At 39.7% G+C, this 15,781-nt stretch overlaps 1 protein-coding gene across 9 annotated transcripts in view; it reads left to right on the top strand.

Annotated features, from left to right (window-relative positions):
* The first annotated feature begins 553 nt into the window (after window positions 1–553).
* Window positions 554–15,781, top strand: part of lpp (LIM domain containing preferred translocation partner in lipoma) — a 99,960-nt gene continuing 84,732 nt past the window's right edge. For 2 of the 9 annotated variants that reach the window (XM_041070322.2, XM_029146691.3), the window contains exons 1-3: window positions 554–782; window positions 1,510–1,622; window positions 3,912–3,982. The gene's annotated coding sequence lies outside the window, so the exon portion shown is untranslated. Of the gene's footprint in view, window positions 783–935; window positions 1,410–1,509; window positions 1,623–3,911; window positions 3,983–5,086; window positions 5,667–6,868; window positions 6,908–15,781 lie in introns of those variants that run through there. The other 7 variants (XM_029146692.3, XM_029146689.3, XM_055508050.1 and 4 more) reach the window with 6 other exon arrangements.

The following is a 15,781-nucleotide window of genomic DNA, read 5'->3' as shown; positions in this document are numbered from 1 at the left end:
TGTTTCTGTGCTGTATTGTGTGATTGTCAAACAAAAAACAGAACTAACAGTGACTTTCTTCTCCTCTCGGCGATGTTTATGCATCCAGAACCTGCTCTCTCTTATATTTGTCTTTACTTTCCACCATTTTTCAGAAACTGGGAGACATAAAACCCCTTAAACTTGTGAAACTCCTCCTTGAGTTTCTGTTAAAAAAGTACAAAGAACATGCTGTCACATTTCTCATGGGTAGGACACCGTCTGGAATTTGTTGACAGCTTGTAAAGTAGTGAGATCATGTTTCCTGACCTGTAAAACATCTAAACTTTAAACTAGTTTAGCTGATTGTGTTGGTGCCAGAAATGAATGTGAACCCAGTCATTAGCAGCATCCAGGTAATGTGACAACAAACCAGAACAAAATGCTTAGTTTTGAGTTTCCCTCCTTGTTGAGATGATATTTTAAATGGGTCCCCCTCCTAATGTTACGGGCCTTTTCCCCGGAACGTATATCTTTGTGTTTGAGTCAAACGCGTCTAGTGTAAACTTAACGTTTCCAAAGGTAAAACGGGAAGCTGCCGTCGCGCACATCCTCGGGCGCAGAGAGCGGAGCCGGCGGAGCGCTGCGCCGCGCCGCGCGGTGACACCGCTGGCCTGCTGCCTTACATGGGCAAACCTCGGATCTCACTCACGCCTGGAATTCGAGGGCGTGACGTCACGGGCCACAACTCTCCCAGAATTGGGATCAAGAAGTTTCACTTTTTGGTGGGATTTCGGCCTCTCGTCTAGTTCCTAGAAAGCGAGGTAAGCGCAACTGTCGGCCACTCGCCCGGGGCCGCGAAGCGTCCGTGCGACCATCGGCGGCGTTTAGACGGACGCCGCGGCGACTTTGGCTGACATCGTGGCGTCGGAGGAGCCCGCGTTGAGTTCGCTCGGCCTCGCTAGCCTGCGACGTGAACGCTACTGTAGCTCGGACGGAGTTCACAATGAGGGCGTGGACACGCAGCACTTGGCCGGCACCGAACGCCGCACGAGGACTGTAACAAAGATTAACTCGGCGCTAACTGGAGCCGAGCCGGGCTCGGCCATGCGTGGGGCGCGTGGGGCGACGCGGAGCGTCATGTTTAGTTAAGTGGGACTCCGTCCGGGGCTTGTGTTTTTAGCCCAGCGCTGCGCTGCTGAGCAATGCGGAAGACGCGGTGTCACCGGAGAAACACGAGCAGCCCCCGTCTGCACACAAATATGTCGCGCGGCTCGTCTCCGGCGGTGTCACGCGACCCTGTTCAACAAAGTTAACCGTTAGCATACGTAGTGGTTAGTAGTGCAGTAGCCGCCAGCCCGAGCCTTTAAACATAGGGTTTTTTTTTTGGTTGAAGTTGTTTACGGCGGGGCAGATTCGCCACGTTGTGCAGGAAGCTGTGGCGTTTGCCTGTAGGTGTGACTTTTGCCTTCACGCTCGCGTAGATTTAAAACAAATAATCAATTTGTTTCTCTCGACTAGTTACATGTAACAGGCATGTCCTCCCTACAGTGTGCTAACAGATGAAAGGGCAGAGCAGGAAACCATCAGAGCCCTGATGTGTCATGTGGAAATGCACAGGCCAGACCTGCCTCCACCCAGACTGACTTCTGCGTTCATTACAGGTGCCTTTTACGGCTCTTTGGTAACAGAAACATGGCTGAGCCTAATCTGTGCTATATATTTGTGTTGTGTCTGTGAAGAAGATCTGAAAGTTAATTGGCAGCAGTTTGACTTGTGCCTTTTTTCATTCCCCAGTCTAGTTGCTGCAACTCAACAATGCGGTGCATCCTGACTGCTAACTGTGTGACTAAGGGGCAGCTCTGATCAGATTAAATATGCTTACTTGTTTACAATTCCAATTCCAACCATGCTCATGTTGTACCGTTCAGGTCCTGGAACACATGTCCTTAAATGCCATGTTCCTTCATGACTCATAGTCACGATTATGAAGTATTCTATGTTGATAGGGTCCACATTTGCCTCCAAAGCGTTACCTGGGTCATAGTCATGGGTGACTTATCTTAAAACCCATGGAAATGACTTTGACATTGTCAGCTAAGTGGGGGGAAAAACTCCATCACCCTAAACTATAGATATTGTTGAGCTCTGAAGTGTTGTGAGCTTGAAAAGTAAGTCTCATTTTTGTGTTTCAAAGACCAAATTCTAACTTTGACTTAGATGTGAATTTCAAATCAATAACACCAAGGTCCCCTGAGAGTGCTGCCATCAAACCGAATACATCTGTGTCGCTCCGACACATTTTTGACTCAGGCAACATTAAACAGAAATGTCTTTAAAATCTCTGGTTAAAAAGGACTCATTTGACAGTGTTGATGATGTTAAAGTTAAAAGATGAATGCTTCCGCTGCCTTTGAGCCCGGGCCCCCCGGTAGGTTTAATCTACTGTTTGTGTTTCTCGGCATATTTTAATGAGGATGTCCTTTTTCTGGAAGGAACAGCAGCAGTTCCTCAGATGGAAAGAAAGCTTCGTTTTATAGTACAGCATGATGTCAGGAGAGTGGGCTTTTAGAAAAAGGTGTCACCTGGATGAGAGTGTTAATGACGAGCAGAAAGTGCATCAGGAATGCAGTGTATGTCGCTGTGCTCACATTTGAGCCATTCAAAGTATTGTCTCAATTAGTTGTTCAACCGCCTTTCATGTTGCAATTGGAGGCACACATGTTAAAATCTGAATGGATTCTAGAAAAGCCTCTTGAACCAGTGCTGACACAATCAGACCCAGCATACTTGTGACCCAACACAGACACGTCGGTGCCTGCTCTGCTCCCGTCTCACATGGGGGTGTGACATTTAGCAGCTTGCTTTGCACAACCCTACTGTTGACTGTCTAGAAAGCTTCTGCAGTACAGATCATTGTTCTACACGACTGCTGAAGCAGGTTCCCCATGTGAAGATTTAGTAAATACTCGTCCATCCTTTCAACAGTATGTCACAACGTGCTCAAGACATTACACCGACACGTTTTTTATTTCATTTATAAATGGAATTCCTAGAATATATAAACTGATTGAATAAAACTAGGTAGGTAGCACTCAGTTCTAATAGCAACATTTCATTAAGTAATGAAAAGAGTGGTCTTATTCATCACAACATTTAGTCTAATGAATAAAGTTTATAAAATAAACTAAAACGTTTATAAAGCTAGACACCAATTTTAATAACTAAACACATTTTCAATAAAATAAATCAAATGATTCCTAATCAGATTGCAAGCTTACTAAGCATCTACGCTCTTGCTGTTGTGTGCAGTGAATATTAGTTTGTTTGATTTCTCTGATAGAAGTGTACTTTTCACCATGTAGCCTGAAAAGAATTGCTTTTATGAAGTTGAAGTTTGTAGATACCACTGGCACACGAAGGCGATTCTTGGGATCCGGGGATCCCAGTGGAGGGTAATGGTCGCTGTTTGGCCGCCTCCGTGATGGTGGGCCAGCACGGACTTCTGTTGCGTGGCTCAACTCCTGCTTTGGGTTTCCAATGTCATATCTGGCACTTTGTCGCTTTATCGCTCCGTTTAGTTGACATTGTTTCTGCACAACGCATGTTTTAATCGTACTGGAGGAGTGGGATATCTCACACCTCTGTTCTGTGTCGCTTTACTCATGTTCAGTCTGACTTACAAACCAACCAACCAGAATAATTATGGTGCCAGAATGTAAAATTTAAACATACACACAATAATCAATCAGAGACTTCTTAACTTCATAGTTAAGCTTAACTTCATACTGAATGTCTACAGCCTGGAAGAGCTTCATATTTCTGCTTTTGAATGACAGAAAAATCCTAGTGAGTTGACAGGAAATACTCTCAGTCCCATGTGTGGTTGTGTAGAGCATAACAGTAATTCAGTTGAGTCATACAGCATCATCTCTATTTGCTAATGTCTACAGATTTCAACACACAGTAGAAGATTTGCGGCAGCCGTCTGAGAACATCTCCATACAGTCACAAAGGAGAACAGGTAAGAGAGCGTTAGCTGTACTTTGCTATGTGGTCGTTACCTACCGGGCGTTGGACCTTTCATGTTGGGTAATAAGATTTTGGTTTATAGGACCATATAACCAATTTTCTGCTTGTTTCCTGTGGTTCTAGTTCAGGGAGTATGTGTGTATGACTGGTAATAAAGTCCCCTGTGTCTCTTCTACAGTATATTGAAATATCTTTTCTTCTAGCTGAAAAACTCGTCCAGATGACAGACGCAAAGCTTTGAATATAGGCAATCCACAGACAAGTTTAAAAATATTGATAGATCCGTAGAAGTAAATTAGAACCACAGAAAACGAGTTGAAAATTGGTGACGTTTTTTGTTTCTACTCCTAATATGGACTCAGTAACACGGTGAGTGTAAGCTTCTATAGGACAGGTGTTTTATCTTTGTTCTATCTCTTGTTATTCAGCCTTCATGGTCTATCACGTTCGAAGAGAAGGCTCAGATTTTGTTTGTTATGATCTTCACACTGTGTTTTGGGATATGGCTAATATTTCATACTAGTGTGAAGAAGCTGACCTGAACTGACCCGCCACAAACGTAGCCCGTGGTTCTAGCATTTCATATCCTTGTACAGTATAGCTCAAATGCTTTATTCCATGCAATATGGTTAACTCGTTATCAAAACCAGGTCATCGTCTCATTCACGTCCAGGCTTGTACGTCAATATTGACATTGCAGCAACATTCTGTTGCGGTCCTGTTTAACCAGCTTTTCTAATATATTCTATAAACTGCAGCAATCTTCGCTCACATTCTCTTACGCGCCACTGCAGGGAAGAGGCGTGCTATGTTACAGTAATTAAAAATAGAAGACAATTGTTAGAAATAGCTGCAAATAAGATAAATGTATTAAAACAAGAAAGGCAGTTCTCTGGACACATCAGTTCCTTTGGGATGTAGCTTAAGTGGTCTGTACTGTCTGCGGAGACGCTCTCACGCCAAGTTGCTCTTCAATAAGCTTCCTGCTCCGGCAGGGCCATGTAATGTTCACTCTTAGCAGCTGTTAATGATCTCTGTTGACCTACGGCACCCATGGGGAGTAATCAAATTTTAATTACGCCGTCTTAATCACTTGAAGTTGGTCTGTGTGACCGGACTCAGGAAGGGCATCTTCTCACTGCGAGTGGCTGCTCCTTTTCTCCTAATCTGGTCACGCTCATCATCGGGCAATGAATGAAACATAAATTAGGTTTATTCCTTTTCATGTTTGTGCTCTACTCAGATTCCTATTTACAGTTATGATATAATTGATCCCCACATTTATACTATTTCCTCTCTAAACTAAACCTCTAAGTGCAGGCGAATAGTATTATCCATCTTAGGTCAGACTGAGCTCAAAGTTCTCTACAATCATTGTTATTATTCCCAATGAAAGGTATGCACCACAGAACTGGCTCTGCTGAGTGACTCTGGCTCCCAGACTATGGCATTCCAAGCTAAAAGCAAACCAAACTGATATTGCCCTCAATACTGTCTTCATATTTTCTCCATATTTGGAAATGTTTACCTCCTCATGATGGTTGACAGAGGTTGGAAGAGGGGATGTGAGTCATTTCAGCTGCATAAGGCTTTCTAGGGTTGAGCGGAGCCTTCCAAGTGAGTGCCATTTAGTGGAACTAGCAGTTTTGTGTGCTTCAATGATCTAAAGAGAAACTGTGAGTATCGCTCTGTGTTCATTTTCTAATATTTCAGCTATGTCTATGGAGAACATAATTTATTCTTGTCAAAATGATGTTATAGTATTATAAATGAGTGAAAATGATGATTTGTCCAATTTTTTTTTTACACCCTTCATAATATAGAGCTTGTGGGAAACTTGTGTTATTGTTATGAACAGCTTGACTGAATGTTAGACAGCCATAAAGATGTCATTGCTATGTATTTGAATCACATAGAGAAAGTAACGCACAGTGTTCCAGCACATCATGGGGAAGCGTACTATCAATTTTCACTATTCACAAGCTCCAAAGATATGTTGGCCGGACTCAGCGCAGCAGCGAGACCTTTTTTTATTTTTTTGTCGGACTGTGAGGCCGACCTTGTCTGTCAGCAATATGAGGAGATTATAGATGAAAGTGAAAAGCGCAAACATCTGTTGTGTCTGACTGACTGGAACAGATACTGTTAGATAGTGACGTTGTCAAATGTGTGTTTCCTGTAGCTGTCTTGCGGTTTTGTGTGTGTGTGTGTGTGTGTGTGTGTGTGTGTGTGTGTGTGTGTGTGTGTGTGTGTGTGTGTGTGTGTGTGTGTGTGTGTGTGTGTGTGTGTGTGTGTGTGTGTGTGTGTGTGTGTGTGTGTGTGTGTGTGTGTGTGTGTGTGTGTTGGGGGCAGTTCAGGTCACTGAAGAATTCTGCTTTTGCAAACATCCACTTTAACTGATAGCTACACCTTAACAAGTCTGACCTTCCTCCTGGCTTTTACTTTCACACTTCAAACATTTAATGGCAAGTGCCAGTTTTTTCCCATCACCCGTAGAGGGAAGGGATAAATTATTTTATTTAGCTGCAAGGGTTGATAGAGCTGACTTTGACTATTGATGGTGGGATTATCTCATTACTTTTCCAATTAAATTACAACTCAAAAGATGTGTATCTGTGTTTGCCCACATCACTTGTATATTATTTCTTTCATATAGTTTTTATAGATTCTGATTGGTGCATGTATGGGTAAATTGTAACTAACCTCTACTAGGCTGTTAAGGCCTTTGGAATCTATAAGGTGATTGAATTTATAATTCAGTGACTGTTGGTGAGCACTGTTAATATCAGGTTTGTAGGTGGCTTTGGCAACAGGTGATGGTTCTATAGATGTCTGTGTCATGTTTCTGCTGCTCCTGAAAATTGTTATATTCCTTTAGAATGTGAATCATGGATTTCACTGCAAAACCCAGTTCACGGTAAGCAAAGAACTCGTCGTCTAATAAGAGAGTATTAACTGTATTAGAAAATGAGAGACTTGCCCTCTGACCACTTGGCAGTGAGGCAGTCCAACACAGCAGCAGATGACTCTCAGTATTATATTCATGCTTCTGCACACGCCAGTCACAAGGCCACACTCCGAGACAAACAACCACTCACACCTGTATGGTCACCAGTTAACCAGGCTGCACCATAATACAAGTGACTGAAGAACTGTCTGGTCAGACTCATTAAGAAAGAGACAATGTGATTTTATTGGTTAGTTTGTGTATAAGGAAGACACTGTTGGAGGGCTGTCAGGAAGTGGTCATGAGGGAGTCATTACTACACAAGTTTTATTTTATCCACAGTTCATCCATAGAATCGCGTTAACTCCCAATTCCTCCCAATTTGGTGCAGAGTCACCTATTGCAGGTATGTCAGCAAGGAAATTGCCTCAAGTGCTGCAGGTAAACACTGATCTGCTGGTGCGATGCTCCCGGCCTGCATCACGACTAAAACACAGCCGTAGACCCTCCTGCCATACCTCATTGGGCAGCTTTGGGAGCTTTTAGTTTGACATTTTAGTGTTTGTTGACCTTTTGAGTGAAGCTATAAAAGTTGTGATGGAAGAAATAAAACTGCTTTTCTTTTTAAAACCAAGCTTTTACCTATATGAAGTGGTTACCAAGTGTTTGAAAGTAAACCTCTATATTTACAGTTCCAGTTTATGAGATTTACACTAAGCTCATGAGCATTGAAACATTACCAATGGTATTTATTAGAATTATTTTTAGTTGTGAACCGGTAAGCAAACAATTTAAACACTGCTATGTTCACTTCGTTGCTGAGTGAGTCGTCACAAACCCTGATAATTGTGTTACATCAGTATCTGGCAACATCCTCCAACACACTCTCAAACACTTAATCTGGTCTCACTTTACTGTTCTTAATTTCAAGATGTTGACATCCTCCAGAGAGATTGTATGTTTTCAGGACAAGCTTTCCAAATGAATCCCGTCAAACAAATTAAGACATGATTAAGAAGAGCAATTACACCGAGGATCTAACTAAGCGGAGGAGAATCGAGCTGAACTAGAACAGATTATCCTGTTTTATTAAGAGAATCACTTTATTCACTTAAATTGACTTTCTGTTTTTGTGTTTACCTCTTTTTTGAGTGCAGATTTAACACAGACATCCAAAGAGTGCAACCTCTTTTTTTCTTTAATTACGATAAGTGCCACAGTGGCACCAATGTTGATGCTTTTTTTTTAGAATTATTAGACATCAAAATAATTTTTTCATGTCAACTTTGCACAGGACCTTTGGCTTTATCCTCTAGTACAAGTTGATTTGAAGAGTTTAGCTGGATCCCCTATTTCAGTGTTGATTTAAACATAAATCAGCTCCTCAATGTTGTCTACAGACTGTGCTTGCAATTATTGTTCCCAAATCCACAAGATATTATGACCGTCCTTCATGATACGAATGTTATCAGGTTTGTGATGACTTGTGAGCAGCTTTCACTGGACTTTAGGTCGAAACTGACAAATTTAGCCCTTAGATCATAAGAAGAAAGTCTATTTCTTATTTCCGGAAGGTTTTCATTCTTGACTCTGTAATTAAGTTGGCCAATGTTTATTTTTTCCTCAATCTGTTTCCAGTCTAAAATAAAATATAAAAAAGTAATAAAGTTGTAAAGCTGTAAGTGACGTTGTGGTGAAATATGCTCATGACCATTAATGCCACATTTTTATTTATTATACCCCTCTTCTATATAAAATTTTTAAAAGGGAGTTAAACCATAGTTTTTAACAATTATGACATGGTCAGCCTTTGTAAAGTTTTGACAGTGATTGGTTATTTTACCTGTCAACTTGCAGATGCTTTCAAATCATGACATTTCACCTGTATATGTGTTGGGACATTACAAATATAAATATTGAAATTATATAAAATAGTTTTTTCCAAGAAATTCTCTAAGATGATCTAAACTAAACTAACACTGGATTATCTAAACTGCTTCATCCTTGTTCATCCATATGTTTCAGGATGCCCATGACCCCGGGGTCATGGGCATCCTGAAACATATTCCAGCTCTTATTTTGACGAGAGTCAGGGTACACTCTGGACAGGAGACCTGTACAAACAAATAATTCTTTATTTTGCTGGGACTTTGGACATCCCAGGATCAGGGACTATTTGAGTGTCAACAATCACAACTACATAACCAAAACAGGAAATCTTTTCTTCTTTTTCTTCTTGAAAGAACCTCAAACTTAACGTTGTGTTAGTTCAAATAAGTCAACATCAATCATTTTCTACACAGGTTGTTGAATTTCTTTGCTCTTATTAGTCTCTGCCCTGTGGTTATCATCAAATAACCATTTTTTAACTTTTAACACACTCAGTATAATCCAAAAGTGACATTTTCTCTATGCCCCTATCATTTAGGATCATATGCCACTAACTGCTTATGCTCAGATTATACAGAAGCTTGAGGCTAATGGGACACTTTAGAACATTTGAGTGTCCTGTAGTGACAGATGCTGCCCTCTAAAGTTGACCAACCATTGAAGCATGTTGTCAAAACCCAAAGTCATTACTGATGTTCCCAAACATTTAACCACAGAAATAATGACTGAAGGAATAATGGATGTTAAAGTGTTACAAATTAAAACATTGTTTTATATGGTAATATTGCCAAGCAGTCTAACCAATGTACCAATTATAATATTATTTATTATCAAAAATGTTGGAGTGCATTTAAACTAACAATAAGTTTAAATTTACTCCAATGTTGTCTTCTGTGTGAGAAATATCAATGTTTTTACCCATTACATTTAAAGTTATTACTAAAAAAAATCTCCACGATGTCCTGGATAAATTCACATTACAAATCACTTAAATGTGAAGCATGATTAGACAGACTGAATTATGATTTAGACTTATAATAGGAGATATGCTATTACCAGGAAAGTGAACAGAATGTAAATGAGCCTTTAAAGCTTCTGGACTAATTCCACATCCTCATTTACCTTTTAGCCTTTTAACAGGAACAGAGTAGGATTGAATGTTTTAGGGTTTTTGTGTACAGAAAAGCTATTTAAGAGCTCAGAGCATTGTGCTAGTGTTTCTGATGTTTAAGTAAGTTATGGTTAAGTGAAATGTGAAAAGGTTCAGATTTTGTTAACAGTTAAGTTTTTTTTTTTTTTGTTTGTTTTGTTTTTTTTTGTAGTTGCTTCCTGACCTAAATCATTATCATGGCCAGATGTCCTCACATTTACCTTTCAGTCCATCCACAGATGAAGATGATCTAAACTTGTATCTCCAGTTAGCTGAAATCTCTCTTAATGGTTTAATGGTGTTTTGTCATCATCAAACCTGAATCTGTCGACTATTGTGTTCCTCTGTGATCTGACATGAACCATGGACAGATCACAGGACTCTTCAAATGAATCAATTTGAATTATGGATGATGCTGTTAATTGTGTAAGGTGTAAAGTATTCTTGTGCAGTCGCTGTGAGCATTGACGTACAGCCTTTGCGCTATACATGGCTTACTTGTTATTTAAGCTGCTTCCTTTTTTAGGTTGCAGGCTTTGGGATTTAAGCTGAGGGTGAGAGGGACCTTACGTGTCAGGTTTGAGGTCACTTGGGTTAATATCAGACAGATCCAGTACATTAGATGCATTCCCAAATCTCCTAAATCCCTCCACTAGCCCAACTTTCATTTGTTGTAGAAGCAATAAATTAGGAAGAAATGCACAAACCAAGGCTCTAGGTTTGTTTTGCCATCTTCTCCTGGTTGCATTTGTTAGCCTACACACAGAAATCCTTGAGCTTGATGTCATGTTTTTTCCTGACTCACTGTTTCACACCGTTTACACACTGGTATGTAGGTCCATTCAGTTTTCCTTCACGTTATAGTGGCATTTACATCATCAGAAGCTTCTATTGCATTCTGTCTTATAAAAGGGGACACCACACAGATGGTCATTAAGAATCATGGGTCAACCCAACAGCCTGTCAACTGCCTGTAGGTCTCAAATGTCTAATCCCACAAGACAAACTCTGTCACCAGGCACTATGTTCTCAGTGTAAGGTTCTTTGAGTGATCTGCTCAAAGTTAGCGGTAGTTTAATCCTTGGAATGTAGAAAGTAACAATATTTGTCTTCTTTACTATGTAGTATTGTTATATTATCACTAGCTGTTGTAAATGCATCATTGGTATTTCAACACACCATATACAGAAGCTTATAAATACTGCAGAATTATGATTAACATGAAGATGAAAATTAGAGGAGGGTCAGGTTAGATAAAGGATGTGACACATTTTTAGTTCTTTGCCGGCCTGTCCATCATAGTCTGATGAATAAAAACCTTTTGAGGACCCAAATTACATTTCTTTGACAGATTGTGGGTCTTTAGAATTGTGTTAATGGTCTAATGTACTTGGATGATCACTTGTGTTTGATACTGAATCTGAACATTTAATGGCTTCGATAATTTGAGTATTTTGTTCATTGTGGGTTTTAGTTTAATAGTTTAACCTGAGTTATTATAATCGATGGGAATGAAATTGGCTCAATTTATTTAACTGTCAAAAAATTTGCCTTGAATATTTGAGGGCCTGGGACGTGACATTCTATGTTCATTAATAGTCTATTTAACCCAGCAGAATCTAATGTAAACACCTGCACTGTCTGTAGTAAATCCATGCTTTGGAACGTGCACTTGACTCATGTCATGTTCAACAATACTGTGTGATCAGATTTTTCACCTAAACTGGAGTGAATATTCCTTGTGTTGCTTATGTGGTTGTTCTTCTCTGTTGGGGGTTTGGTGGTTCTCTTTGGTCTGTTTGTTGGGCGTTCTCCCTTTAGGAAACCTCCTTCAGGAACTTATTCTTACTCAGTTCCTGTTTTACCTTTTTCTAAAACTCAAGGACAATAAGATAAAATAATATTTAAAAGCCCAAAACAACTTTAAAGCGAGCAGAAGTCTTTAGCATACAGACACTGTACATGAGGTAAGAGACATCTGTCAACTATAGCAGCTACTTCTACAGCAGCTTTCTTGTGTGCATGCTGGGGTCTAGTCAACAGCAAAGCCTATGCACAACTCTTTTGAGTATGTGCCAAATGATTGTAGTGGATTCTGCACACAACTGCTGTAGAGTGTGATTGTGCAGGTCACTGCAACTGCTACAGTATGTTAAGCTCCTTCACCACATTAAATTATGGTTGAAGTAACCTAGTCACCAATCTCCTTCATTTATAGTTGGCTATTTCTGACTTTCAAGGTCTTTCTTTAAAGGCTGCCTAAAAGCAAATAGCTGGATTTGGCTGCTTCCACAGTTTTATAGGGTGTTTATCACTTATGACTATATTTTGAGTACCCTTTTACACTTTGCCTGTTTACCTGATAGAGCTGGTTGTGTAATCTAAAGTCTGCAGAAACCTTTTCCCATGACTCATAATGCACAACTAGAGCCTCCTTTGGTTTGTTCTTTGTCCTCAGTTCATCTCTTGATACAAGTGCATCCAGAGGATTTGGCCTGTGGTTTCTAAACAGGCTTTGGCAGGTTGTTGGAGTCCACATGCAGTCAGTGCATGTTGGTGTGCCAGCTCATTCACATAGCGCACATTTATTTGCATTTTCCACCCTGCATTTCTATTTTTTGCCTGAACTTAGTGTTCAAAACAAACATTATTTGTACTTTTAGGTTGAGCTCTGTGAAGCAAAATAAGATTTATTTACATAGACAGAAAATAAGGATAAATGATCATTGTCCTTTAGACTCATTTATGCTTTGTGGTGTGTGTTCCCCACACACTGAACACAGATCCTGAAGAATTCACAGCCACAGATGAAAACATTCACTGACAAGTTTCAGTGAATTGCCTCACAAACACCGTATAAGGCCAGAGAGCTGCTATTTTTGCTGGTAAAAAAGGAAGAACTTGCTAATTGGTTGTGACAAAATCTAATGATGTGGGAGCTAGTGGCTGCAAATGGTGATCGCGCACAATATCGAAGTTCATGTGATCACACATGCTGCTGCCTAGTCATCTTTCTAATACGAGTGTGGATTATAAACAGAATGAACACAAACACAGAGTAGGTTATATTTACCCACGCATGCATTCATTTAATTAAATTGCAGCCTTGTGAGGTTGTGTAATCGCACGGGCTGACATGGTTAAAATTAGATTGATTGTGTAGCACTAGACACTGCTCTTTGAATTTCATCTATACTGATCTTTGTCTTCTGGATGAGTGGCCAGAAGTTAGGCTTTTTTTTATATAATCAGCAATCCATGTAGACAGCTACAGTATTACTGCTGCATGTTCTGTATTCATTGTATTTGCTTTGATGAATCTGGCCTTGTTTTTTTTTTTTTTTTTTGTTGCACTACTAAGGCTAGAGATGTGGTTGATGGCACATTCCCACACAGTAAACAGCAGCCTATGTCTGTCAGTTGAAAAATGCAGTTATTATTGTTTGAAGAAGGTTTTGACAGCCAATTATTTGTGTTTGCGATACAAATGTGTGGTGTTTAAATAAAACCATTCACTTAACCTGGTTCATAATCTAATGAGGCACAGCATTAGTGATGGGAAGTTCTTTACCAGTGTTTAGGGTATAGTAGCATGCAGTTTAGGAGAACCAAACACTTTTACTGTTGCTGATGATGATGCATATAGTTCAAATGTGTCATGCTAGATTATAGATCTGCTTATCATTTACATGCACGCACACACACACATCCTTGTACTTACATGGAAGTGAGGACCTCCATTGACATAATGCCTTTCCTAGCCCCTTACCTTAACCATCAAAACTAAAGGCAGACGTCTAACCTTTGCTATAATCTGAACCAAAACTCAATTCTAACCCCGGCACTGAAATCACATTTTGACCCTCAAACAGGCCTTCAAACAACTGAGGACCAGCCAAAATGTCTTCACTTTGTCAAAATGTCCTCACTTTGGTAGGAAAATATGCTTTTTGGTTCTCACTTTGATACAAGTACACAATACGTGCACACACACATGCATACATGCCCATCTGGTGTGATTTCCACAATGTCTTGCCAGATTTTCAATTCCTCAAATTCTCTGCTGGATAATTCTCCAAATGTGTGAGAACTGTTTGAACTTTGAGAATTGAGAATGTTCATTCATGTTTAATGGGTAAAGGTCTGTCAAATCAGCAACTGGTTACATATTGGATAATATTATATAAATGATTTGTTGTGATTCATTTTGCCTCAGATTTCTTTCTACTCTCAGCTGTTCACAGCTGTTCTTACTGTTCAGTAGAACATAAACGCTGATGGTAAACTATTTGGTCTCCTTTCATTTTTCTTTGAACAAATTAATTTCCAGTTTGTCTTGTCCACATTTTAACACAAACAACATAGTACTTTTTTTTTTGTACAACATATGTGAATAAAAGTGTTGTGTACAGACTTAATAAGTCTCTAAATCTTTTAATTTTAGTGTACAGCTGTTTTGTCAGTGTCAGCTCTATTTTTTTATTACCTTCTGTTATAGAGGTGTTTTAAATATTGCTTGTCTAAAAAGTAGAAAATATAATTTTGCAAATATACTTGATAAATATATAGGAATTTGTTCAGTGAGCATGAAAACTATTATAAGTAAACACCTTCTAAATAATTAATGAAGTAAATCCTAGGCTGCTAAAACTGACCCAATCAAAAATTTCAAGAAGAACCTTCTCTCCTAAACGCAATTAATGCCGCTTTTCTATATTCAGCTCGTAAACATTCTTTGTATGAAGGTGTCCAGTTCTTTACACTAGAACCAAATTAAAACTGGAAAATCTGTGAAAGTAAATGTTAGATCAATGCAGTCACAGACTACACAAAAAAGTCACCAAAATAAAGTTTGTTCGTTAGCATTTCTTCCCAGAGGAACATCCCCAACACTCTAGCTGCAGGTTACTGTCCCTCTGTGTGTGGCTACTTGCTGTGTTTGTGCAACTCTTAACGTAGTCTGAGGAAAAGGAGCATATACTGGAACAGGGAACGTCTGTGCTTCAGAAAAAATGTTCCTTAACTTTAGCCCTGCGCAGTAAAATGAAGTGAAGTTGAGAAAATACTTAGTTGTCAGTTACTGTACCATGTTCTCAAAACAACACTTTCAAATACTTGCAGAAAAAGTGTGAAGGAGGCTGGATAACAATCCCAAACTGGCGCCCACCAGTAATTATGATGCAAGTACAAAGAGATTTTTGCCATTCTAAAGGGAGAAGGAAAGTGTAGGTGTATTAATTCCTATTCCTTCCTGCTTCCTCGACTTGGAAGTTCAGATTTAGAAAAATAGATCCCACCCCCCTTCAAAAGAAAAGAAACAACAAGAACTGTCACATTGACTGACGCCAATCGTATGTAGCATCTGTGTTCCCACTACTGCTCCCTATAGTATATGCCACACTGTGGCAACGTGGGAAACTGACAATGTCAATTTACCAGAACAAAAGCCTTCCTCAGCAAGAGGAATACACATCCTTGGGCCCTGGAGACAAAAATCATTCCACCCCCACCCTTTACCTGTATCTAAACAGAATGTAGGACATTCACAACACCAGAAATAGAAATTCCAGTCACAATTATCATTTCTTAAATTTATCCCCTGCAGTCAAAAGTTATTGTTTCACTTTAGGAGTTAGTGCAGTACTTTTATTGCTAACTTTAAGTAAACAATTGAATGAAAGACAGTGAGACCTGTTCACCATCCTTACAGCAGATGCCAATGATGTTCGTACAGTTGAAAGGAACTGATGCTGTACATCCATGCACATCCGTACATTTAGGAGGTGAATACTTACATTGCTTTT

The sequence above is a fragment of the Betta splendens genome, chromosome 4, assembly GCF_900634795.4.
Source record: "Betta splendens chromosome 4, fBetSpl5.4, whole genome shotgun sequence".
Taxonomy (NCBI): domain Eukaryota; kingdom Metazoa; phylum Chordata; class Actinopteri; order Anabantiformes; family Osphronemidae; genus Betta; species Betta splendens.
The sequence above is the reverse complement of the archived record's forward strand: the minus strand, read 5'-3'. Positions and strand labels throughout refer to the sequence as shown.